The following is a 10,722-nucleotide window of genomic DNA, read 5'->3' on the forward strand; positions in this document are numbered from 1 at the left end:
ATGAAGCGAGTTATGGAAGGTGTCCAGCGCTGTGGCTCCCTGAACGGGACGGTTGCCTTTCCAGTCCCCCGTCTTCTGAGAAGAGCGGCCAAACGTGGCTTCTGAATTTATCTGGTTGTTCTGGGAGATGCTAGATTTACTCTGGATTCCAGGACTGTATTTGCCCAATTGCGGTCGGTAATGCCAGGCCCCTTGGCAGCCCTGATGGGACACAGAGGCCAAGCGTGGAAGGTGATTTGAGCAAGTGAGCTAGAAACAGGTCCCAACTCTGAAGCGTTAACTGCTCTCTCTCCAGTTCATTCCCAGCCCATAGCTGCCAGCTAGCCCTGAGTAGTTAGACTCCCCAGACGCCCTGCTCTGCAGGTGCAGACACGTCTGCTCCTGTGCCTGTGAACAGCACTGACAACGGAGGAAAGAGACCGAGCAAAGACTCGGAGGGGACCCCCCGGTTTCTCCTGGGCAGCAGAGTTAGGGGTGGCCGTTGTTTCCCCCTTATCAATGTCCACATTTTGTAAGTGATACTTTACTAGCATTATTATCAGACCTTCCAGGCCAACTTTCTGAATTTAAACACCGTGAGAACTTATTTACATGCTGCTGCACCTCTGCAGTAAAGATGAGACCATGTAACTGGTCAAAAGCAAGGAGCAGGAGGCCCAGGGCACCTCAAGGTCATCAAGACTAGATGCAAAGCTCGGGGGCCATTGAGAGGAAGCACTGATGTGGGTTCTGACACGGAGTAGCTGGGGCTTAGCCCCTTTGTAGCAGCTGCTCAGTAAACGTGATCAATCCATGATGCTTTTCCTCTGAACAGCTCAAAACATTTTATTTTATTTTCCACAGTAAGAAAGGTTGTTTAGCTTAGATATCCCCAGACAGGGATACTATTTATCAAATCAATCAGCTGATAAAAATTTGTTGAGCCCCTGTGATGTGCCAAGTACTGGCTATGCCAAAGGGACCAAGAGAATTATGTCCCTGCCTTCAAGGGTGTCATAAGCTAGTGGAGAAGGTAGGATGTGAACCAGTAAGTGAAGAAGTAAGATGTATGTAAACGGGTGGGTGATGCAGAGAAAGTGAACTCTTGATAGGAGGTCAGGTAAGAGTTTTGACCTGAGGATGAGATTTGTATGTTGGGACCTGAAGGATTAATAGCGGTGAGGCATGCAAGAAGTTGGGGTGGGGGATGTGGTGCCGGGTTGTGTTGCAGGCAGTGGGAGGAGGCTGGGCTTGCTCAAAGGAGAGAAGGGGGGCTGGTGTGCCCGGGCACAGGGAAAGGCAGGGAGTGTGCTTGGTGGGAGATGAGGTTGTACAGATGGGTAGAAGCCAGGTCACGCAGGGACTGGGAGGCTGTGGCTATGATTTGGGTTCATTCCGAGTGCAGTGGGAGCCGCTGGGGGGTCATAAGAAAGGGAATGGATGTTCTTATTTGTGTCTGAAAAACATTTTTCTGGTTTTAATTTGGAGAGAGGATTGGAGGGAAGCAGATGTGGAAGCAGGGAGACTCATTAAAAGGCTCTTTAACTAGAACCACAACGAGACAGCGCCACATAACACTGGAATGGCTAACGTGAAACACTAGCATAATATCAAGTGTTGGCAGGGATGCGAGCAAGGGGACTCTTCTCTGCTGTGACGAGACAGTGAGAGGGGATGACCGTTCTGGAAAGCCGCTTGGCAGTATCCGCTGAAGCTGGTGTGTGCAGACATCAGGGAGGAGCCAGCAACCCCACTCGCGAGGATGCGCTGGACAGAAATGTGTAGCAAGAGACGTGACGGGAAATACCCGTAACAGACTGTTCCTGACACCATCCAGACCTTTATGAACCATGGCATATTCGTCCAAAGGAATACAATGCAGCAAAGAGAAAGCATGAACTAGCTCTACATACAAACATCATGGATAGATCTCGCGAATATAATTTTGAGCGAAACAAACAAGAAAGAAAAAAAGCTACCCTGTATGATTCCATTTAAACACATTTAAGAACAGACTAATCAGTGTTGATAGCAGTCCAGACCTCGGGATGGTGATGAGTGCCTGGGAAGGAGCATGGGAGAGGCTTCTGGGGATGCTGAGAAGGTCCTGTTCCTTGATCTAGGCCGTGGTTCCCCTTGATACCGTGTGTTCACTTTGTGGACGCTGACCAAGTTGTGTACTTATTTTTTTGGGACTTTTCGATAAGCGTGTTATATTTCAGTCAAAAGTTTCCCTTAAAAAAGAAATGTGGCCCTGGCCGGTCTGGCTCAGCAGTTAGAGCGTCGGCCTGTGGTCCAGAGAGACCCGGGTTCGGTCCCCGCTAAGGGCACGTACCTCGGTTGCCGTTTGTCCCCGGCCCTGGTTGGGTCGTGCGGGTGGCAACCACTCGATGTGTCCCTTTCACGTTGATGTTTCTTTCTCTCTCTCTCTCTCCCTCCTGCTCTATCTGAACAAAATATCGAAAAATGTCCTTGGGTGAGGATAAAAAAACCAAAAAGGAATGTGAAGACAACTGTGTAGCCCATAGCAAAATAAATTTGACTCGGGTCAGGATGAAAGTAGTGGAGGCAGTCAGAAGTGGTTAGATTTTGGCAGTAGGTCCAATGAAGATTACTGGTGGATTAGGGGTGTGTGTGTGTGTGTGTGTGTGGTTAGGTAATTAGGGGAGAAGCATGACACTCAGTTCTGCCCACGTTGTTAGGAGGATTATGGTGCCATTTGTGGGACATGTAATTTAGTACTAGTTCCCAGTCCCTATCATCAGGCACATCTCTCCAGTGATTCTCCCTTTCCACTCTCTGCGTCATTCATTCCCCCTTGAGATTGTATCATCCCCATCAGCATGTAAACATGCTGTTATTCCTGCCACCTTAAAAAAAAACCTCTTGATGCCTCATACCCACTAGCTACCACCCCATCACTCTGTATCTGTGGGCAGCAAAACACCTCCAAACAACTTTCTACACCCTGTCTCTAATTTCTCTCCCCCATTTTTTTTTTTTTTTTACCCCCACTCGAGGACATTTTTTGATATTTTGTTCAGATAGAGTGGGAGGGAGAGAGAGAGAGAGAGAGAGAGAGAGAGAGAGAGAGACACACACAGAGAGAGAGAGAGATGTGAAAGGGACACATCGAGTAGTTGCCACCTGCACGACCCAACCAGGGCTGGGGACAAACTGCAACTGAGGTACGTGCCCTTAGCGATAACCGAACCCGGGTCTCTCGGGACCGCAGGCTGACGCTCCAATCACTGAGCCAAACTGGCCAGGGCTCTCCCCCATTTTCTTTAAAACCCACCTGAACAAAGGTTTAGCCTCTGTCTTCCCCGAAACTGCTCTAGTGAAGGTAACCAATGACCTGAATGTTGCTAACTCCATTAGTCCTTCTCTTTATTTGACCTGTCGTAGGCGTTGGACTTGGCTGGCCACTCTTTCCTTCTCCACTTGGTTTTTAGGACACAGCATTCTCTAGATTTCTCACTGGTTGCTCTTTTATAGTCTCCCTAAGTGATGTCTGGCTGATACCGGACTTTGTGGGGTGGGAGTATTTACACCACAGAAATCGGCCAAGGAAATCTGCAAATACAAATCAAAGCTCTTCCCCCTTGGCTATTTCTGCCCTGGACAACTGGTTTACCAGCACAACAGGTCTGCAAGCTCAGGCGAAGTAATGTTTAGAGTATGACACAAGGCTACTCATTGGTTTATAGAATGGCAGAGCCAGGAGAAATTTGGAGTTTGGTGGCAATTACTAAACTGCCCAAAATGCCTGGAATATCTCCTCATTCTCTATCTTCCTGACAAAGTCCCACTAAACGCTCTCAGTCCGTGTTGGTCACCCTCCTTCAGTGTGCTCAACTCTGTCACACTTCCATCATCTTCTGGTCCTGGGCCTGTCTTTTATTCAATGATGAGCTCTTTGAGGGTGAGCCGGGAGAGGCAGCTGCAGGGTAGTGATTCGTTGCCAGGATGCCAGGGCCAGGCTGCCTGGGTCTGAATTCTGGTTCCATCACTTATGATCTGAGTCACCCTGAGCAAGTTACAAAGGAACCCAGTTTACTTCCTCTGTAGACTTGGGGAAATAGGACATTTCTCCTGGAGGGCAAGGGTGAAATCATTTACTATGCACAAAGCACCTAGAACAGCATCTGCCCTTAGGAAGCACTCAGTGAGTTCAGCCACTGTTAGTACTTATTTTGTCTTCAATTGCCATCACATTGTTTGGCACATGTCACGTGGTGCATATTTTGCACATTTAATATGTATACGAAGTGCTCATTACATGAGCAAAAGTGCACACAGAGATAGAGAAGATGCCGATCCTTGGGGGCTGGAGCTGGGGCGTTTGACAACAGATGGGATCTGAAACAGGATGTGAAGGGGGGAGGGTGTGGATGGGTGGGGAAGGTTAATGGTTGCTTCAGCAGGCTCTCAGAGAAAGAACCCTGCTCTCCAAAAGTTAGGCCATTTGGTACCTAGAGAAACGGAATGGGAGAAATAATTAGCAGCAAGCTGATTTCATTTCAAGTTAGTAGCAGACCTACTATCAAAATTCCATTTCTTGCCCTGGCTGGGTGACTTGGTTGGAGCGTCATCTCATGCATCAGAAGTTTGTGGATTTGATCCTGGTCAGGGCTCATACAGGAGGCAACGGATCAATGTTTCTCTCTCACATTGATGTTTCTCTCCCTCTTTTTCCTTTCTCTCTCTCTAAAAATCAACGAAAACAAAACAAAACACATCCTTCATAGCCAGAGGGGTGGCTGTGGGGAGGACAAACGTGCCCTGCACCTGTTGAGGACCCATGCTCAAATCCTGACTGTCACTTAGGAGCTTTTACTTAACCTCTCTGAGTTTATTTTCCACTTGAAAATGGGAATCATCATGACTGCTCACAGAGTTGTGGCAGATGGCCTTCTGTAGCAGAGTTTGGCCCACCTTTCCGTTCCTGCCTCCTCTGGGCCAGGAATACTTGCCCTGGGATTATTCCAGGGGTCTGGAGGCGGCTCCTTCCACTTTCAATGATGGCTCATCAATTGCTCGATGGCTCGGTCCCTTCATGTGCTGGCTGGAGGGATAGAAGTCAACAGCACCCACAGGGACGGATACCATTGAGCAAGAAAAGAGACTTGTAACCGAACCCTGGGGAACACCAGTATTTAAGGGCCACGGGGAGGGCAGAAGGCCGGCCAGGAAGGAGCTGGGCATGGGAGGGCAGGACCAGCCCACGTCAAAAGTCAAGACAGCAACCTGTCAGCTACAACGGACACCCCAGGGGGCCACTGAGGACGCGCTTCCCCTGGTGGTGTTCAGATGTCTGGACACTGAGGCCATGTTTCTCTTCTCTGCGGACAGAGGCAGGAGCCAGGAGGACGGAGGCTGCAGAGGGGCTGGACATCCCCGAGGAAGCCGTGGAGAAGCTCGAGGGTGCAGGAGAGCAAGGTAAGCCCTTCTGTGTGCAGCCGACTTGGCTGGACGTCCTCCGAACACTCTTGTGTCCTCTGCCCGCAGAGCTGAAGGACGCACACAGGCAGCACTGTGAGTTCCTCGGAAATGATGGAGACACCACGGCCCAGTGCTGACGCGTTTGCCAGCCCTAGTGGAACTGGGATCTGAATCTAGCTCTTCTGAGCCTCGGTCCCGAGCCCTTTGCCCTGGACCGGCCTTGTCTTTTGGGAGTTTCCTAAGTGTGCCCAGTTCCAAAGTAGCCGCAGCCAGCACTTGGTGCAGGGATCCGGGCCACCTGGAGGCCTGGCAGCAGGACCCCACGCTGTCCTCGCCGTCTCTGCGGGAAAATATCCTGGCAGATGTGGTCCGTCTTACCGCCCTCGTGGCTAATCATTTCATGATTTCTTGCCTTCACTCCTGCCAATGCTCCCACTGCCCTTCATCCTGGTCACGGCTGCCAGATAGGGGGTGGGTCCTGGTGAGAAGAGACCGCCGGGAGGCTGAAGAAGGCCCTTGGAACCCTCCCAGCACACCGGCGCCCCCTACTGGTGCAGGCGGTACGCACAGCTGGCTGGACTGGGCCCCAGGGCCCTGAGGGGGAGGAAGAGGCTGTGTTCTGAAGGGGTTTCCTGGCGCTGTGGGCTGTGGCAGTTTGGGACTGTGGGGCAGAGGGACCCTGTGAGACTTTGGAGTGTGGCGGGTTTTTATCCCACTCAGGAGGAGATTCTGTCCGGATTCTAAGTATCCCCGTTAGCCCGAGGTGTCCTCGGCCGGGACACACTGCCTCCCTGTGTCATTTCCCTCCTTGTGTATGTGACAGGAGCACAGGCACTACTAGGGCTTCCGAGGAACTTTCTTCGCGGAGTTCACGGTTTTAAAACAAGTGTTTAGAGTGCCGTGAAGCGTTGGGAGTAACACGGACCGTCAGAAGTTCTGGTGCCAGACCGTACTGCCTAGTTCTGGTCCATGCGTCCCCCTCTCTGACCCCGAACCTTTGCCTGTGACTTCCCGCCCTGCACAGGTCGCCCTGTCAAAGGGCACTGAAATGCACGAGGTGTGAACCAGTGACAAGGACACTCATAGCGGCAGCTGGTGTTTATTGAGGGGTTACTACACGCGGGACCCTGCTCTGAGCACGGTACGTGCGAGTCATTCAGTCCTCACACAGCCTTACGAGGGGACCGAGGCCGAGCCCGAGGTCCTGCAGCCCACAGGGGCCACGCCGGGCTTTGGCTGCAGAGAACATGCCTGTGCCCGCGATGGGGATGGTGCGAGGGTGGTCAGCATGAAGGTGGCACGAGCAGTGTAAGTGAACACACCTGCCCCTTCTGCCGCTGCCCTTTTACCCCTCCCATCTTAGACCGAGACTAGCGTGAATGTTATCTGCTGCGGAAAAGGAAACCGTGGGCTGGACTGATGGCCCCCATGCTGCCCCCCCCACCCCGGCATCTGCCCCATCCCCCGCTGTCTGTTTGCACTATGTTAGATTATTATTATTATTGTTTTTTAAATCCTCATCCAAGGTTACTTTCCCATTTATCTTCAGGTAGAGTGGGAAGGGAAGAGAGAGAGAGAGAGAGAGAGAGAGAGAGAGAGAGAAACACTGATGTGAGAGAGACATAACAGTTGGTTGCCTCCCACACCACCTGAACCAGGGCTGGGAACCAAAATGAAACTGAGGTTCGTGCCCTTGACCAGAATCGAACCCGCCACTCTTGGTCCACAGGCTGATGCTCTAACTGCTGAGCCAAACCGGCCAGGGCAAGATGATTATCTATTCACTGTGAGCAGCCTGCAGGCAGGGACAGGGACCCAGAACCTGGCCTCAGCGGCTGACTGTGGACTTGGACGCTGGATCTCCGGGTAGTGTTGGCGTTTTCTCCTCCCTCTCTTCCCTCCTACTCCTGCGAGGCAGCTGGATCTCTTCCCATCCTCCTAGGGGAGTCTCTGTTGAGAGGTTTCGAGGGTTCATCTGAGTATCAGGGAAGCAGTTCTCTGGTCCTCAAAGGGGCTGCTGACTTCAGTGTGAGTCACCTTCGTGACACTCGGGTTTTCTCGTCTCCTGTGCGGCAAGAAGCCCAAAGGTGGTCAGTGCTGTGGATGGGAGCCATGCCCACAAGGTCCCTGCGAGGGGGCGGGAGGGGGAGGGCCTCGGGGCTCCCTCTTCTGGGATTGCAACCTCAAGGGCAGGTCAAGGGCAGTAAATGTCAGGGGCACAGTTCTGTATTCCAGGTGCAGGATGGGACAGAAGTAGGGCCTAGCTTGTGGGATCTAACAAGCACCCGTCTCCCCTTTGCGTATTGATTTCTGTGAACTTTATCCAAAAAGGAAGAGGTTGGGACAGTAAGAGTGAGGGCCAGAAATGACACCTTTCAGAAGGTGAGGAGAGGCAGCCTGGCGAGGAGTCAGAGGCCCCCCTTTGGGTCTCCCCCCACCGGCTGTAGCCAGCGTCGGTTTCTCCACGTGGGAACGGGGCTTTGTTGTGAGGGCTGAAGGCGATGCTGCGGGTGGGAGAGTCTGGCGGGCGGGGCCACAGTGGGCAGCTGCACAGGTGCGTAACAATGAAGAAAACTCCCCAGAGGACCCGCCCGTTTTTCTCTTACTTCTTTCGATGTAATCAGTGAATCAAAGCCTCATTTTTACCCTTTTCCACTATTATTTCCACACAGCAGCAGTTCAGTTCTCCTTGTGATTTGCCTCTATTGTCACGTTCAGAGTCAAGAAGTCCTAGATAAATCCCACAGGTGTTTGCTGAGGGCAGACCGAGGGTCAGTGGAGACGGACAGATGGACGCTCCGCCGTCTGAAGGATAACTTCAAAGTCGGGGGAGAATGAATCAGACAAGAGGCCACTCACGGGAAAAGAGGAAACCAAATCGCCTTCGTTCTCCCAAATGCGCTTTGTTGGTTTCAGAGGCATTTTGTTAAAAACTCAGTTGCCAAATATATGTGCAAGAATTTATCACAATGAACAAAGAAAAACACACGCAAATACCTGACAAAAGCATTTCAGCATGAGATCATGGTCCTCCCACCTGCTGCCAAGTCGAAGTGCTTTCTTTGTCATGATAATACAGACTGTCTGGTTCTCAGGGAGAGTTGTTTTGGCAGCAGCGTGATCAACATCTGGGAAAATTTGCTTGTGGTTCTGAGACGTCAGTCACCCTGTCGATTCAGGATGAACTTTTCTCACCATGGAGATCTTCAGAGCTCACCACGGGCACTGAGAACCCCAGCCACACGGGTCTGTTACCTGCTTGTGGGCACCTGCTCAACTAGGGTGGCGACCATGCCTCGTGTTTCATCACGAGCTGACCGATGGGGCCACAGGGCTGGTGATGTGGGAGCAGGCCTGTCGCTCTGTCCTGGTTTGATGGGGGATCAAATCCCTTCTGAAAAGAGGAGCCAGGAGTTTTTAGGTGATGGATATGTATTCTTCTTTCCTCAGTCAGCGGTAGAGACAGACCATGTGACCCTGTCTCCTGGAACATGGTTAAGGCTCATCCCTGACTCAGAAGGCTGACGGGTTAGTTTCCATGTTTCTTCTTCTTCTTTTAATCCTCACCTGAGGACATTTTTGCTTGTATCTTCAGATAGAGCGGGAGGGAGAGAGGGAGGAAGAGAGAGAGAGAAACATTGATGTGAGAGAGACACATCAAGTGGCTGCCACCCACATGATCCCAACCGGGGCTGGGAACAAACTGCAACCGAGGTACGTGCCCTTAGCAGGAACCGAACCCGGGTCTCTCTGGACTGCGGGCTGATGCTCCAACTGCTGAGCCAAACCGGCCAGGGCTCCATGTTTCTTCTTAAAGCTCCTGCCAGAACCAGGCTATTCACGTATTCATTCAACCATTGCCCATGCGTGCCTGGCATGGTTCTGGTGTGGGTACTAGAACCCCGTAGCCCTCACGAAGCTTGCCGTCTAGGGATGAGTCCTTGATCTGGCTCACGGTAATCATTTTCATGTATATTTTAAATTATAAATTTTTTTTTTATTCTCACCTGAGGACATTTTTCCATTTTTTGTTCAGATAGGGTGGAAGGGAAAGAGAGGAAGAGAGAGAGAAACATCGATGTGAAACACACATCGAGTGGCTGCCACCGCACGACCCAACCAGGGCCGGGGATAAACTATAACCAAGGTACGTGCCCTTATCGGGAACCAAACCCGGGTCTCTCTGGACCGCAGGCTGACACTCTAACCGCTGAGCCAAACCAGCCAGGGATTAAATTATAAAATGTTTTAAACATGAAAGATACAGAATATAATTTCAATACTCGTTTCTGTATAGACAACTGACTTTTAAAATATTTCTCTTTTAAAAAAATGATAGTCATAGTAGAAAATTTGGAGACCATGTGAAAGAAGAAACTAAATTCCCCCAAGGTCCTTGGGTGGGAGGCCACCGGGTGCAGCCAGTCTGTGTCCGTGGGAGTCAGGACAAGCCTAACCTCGCTGGCTCCCTGAACCCGCGTCACCTCTTGATGGCAGTGACCATTCTGTGTGCTCTTTCCCGTCTCTCTGAAGTACGTTTTTACATAATGACGACCGCATCGTATCCTGCGTTGTTGTTTGCTTTTCTCTGAAACATAGTTTCTCTTGTCTCTCACTACCTGTGTTGTTCTGTGACATTTTCTCCAAAACACCAGCGTCTTCTCACTATCATCAGCAGCGGAGGCCACATCCAGGACACAAAGGTGGTGTGTGTGTGTGCGTGTGTGCATGTGTGTGTATAGCCAGCTGTGTGCATCTGTGTGGGTGCATGTTTGCGATGAGGAGGACATGTCTGCTGTCTTTGAGGTGTTTCATTAAGCCGGAAGGAAGTCCTTGATAAACCGATTGGCTGTGGACAACAGATGGAGGAGAATCTCTCTATTACAAGTCATTTCGCCAAATAGTCGGATCCACTCTGGTGTCAGAAAGCCCCTTTGGGGCTGCCTGTCTGCCCTCTGGTGCCGGCGCTCCTGATCACTCTGTTGTCAAGGTTGCCTCTGAGAGCAGTTACCTTCTCCAGGGATTTCGGATCCACAGTACGACTCTAACTCCATAATCATATTCTTTGTTATTTACTGGAGGCTGAAACGAGATAGACTCCTGTGTAAAATGCTTAGCAGAGTGCCTGGCGCCTGGTGTCCAGACCCATGTTAGACCCCTAACCTCCCTTTCCCATGTCCAGGTGCAGGTGTGAGCTGACCCCACCTGTAATGGACCATCCGCCTGGGACCTGTTGCCGTGCAGAGTGTAACCTGGATGCTCTGTATTTACGCTGGTCCCCTGTTCCCAGGTCCTCGG

This window comes from Molossus molossus, unplaced genomic scaffold (genome assembly GCF_014108415.1).
Source record: "Molossus molossus isolate mMolMol1 unplaced genomic scaffold, mMolMol1.p scaffold_m16_p_7, whole genome shotgun sequence".
Lineage (NCBI taxonomy): Eukaryota > Metazoa > Chordata > Mammalia > Chiroptera > Molossidae > Molossus > Molossus molossus.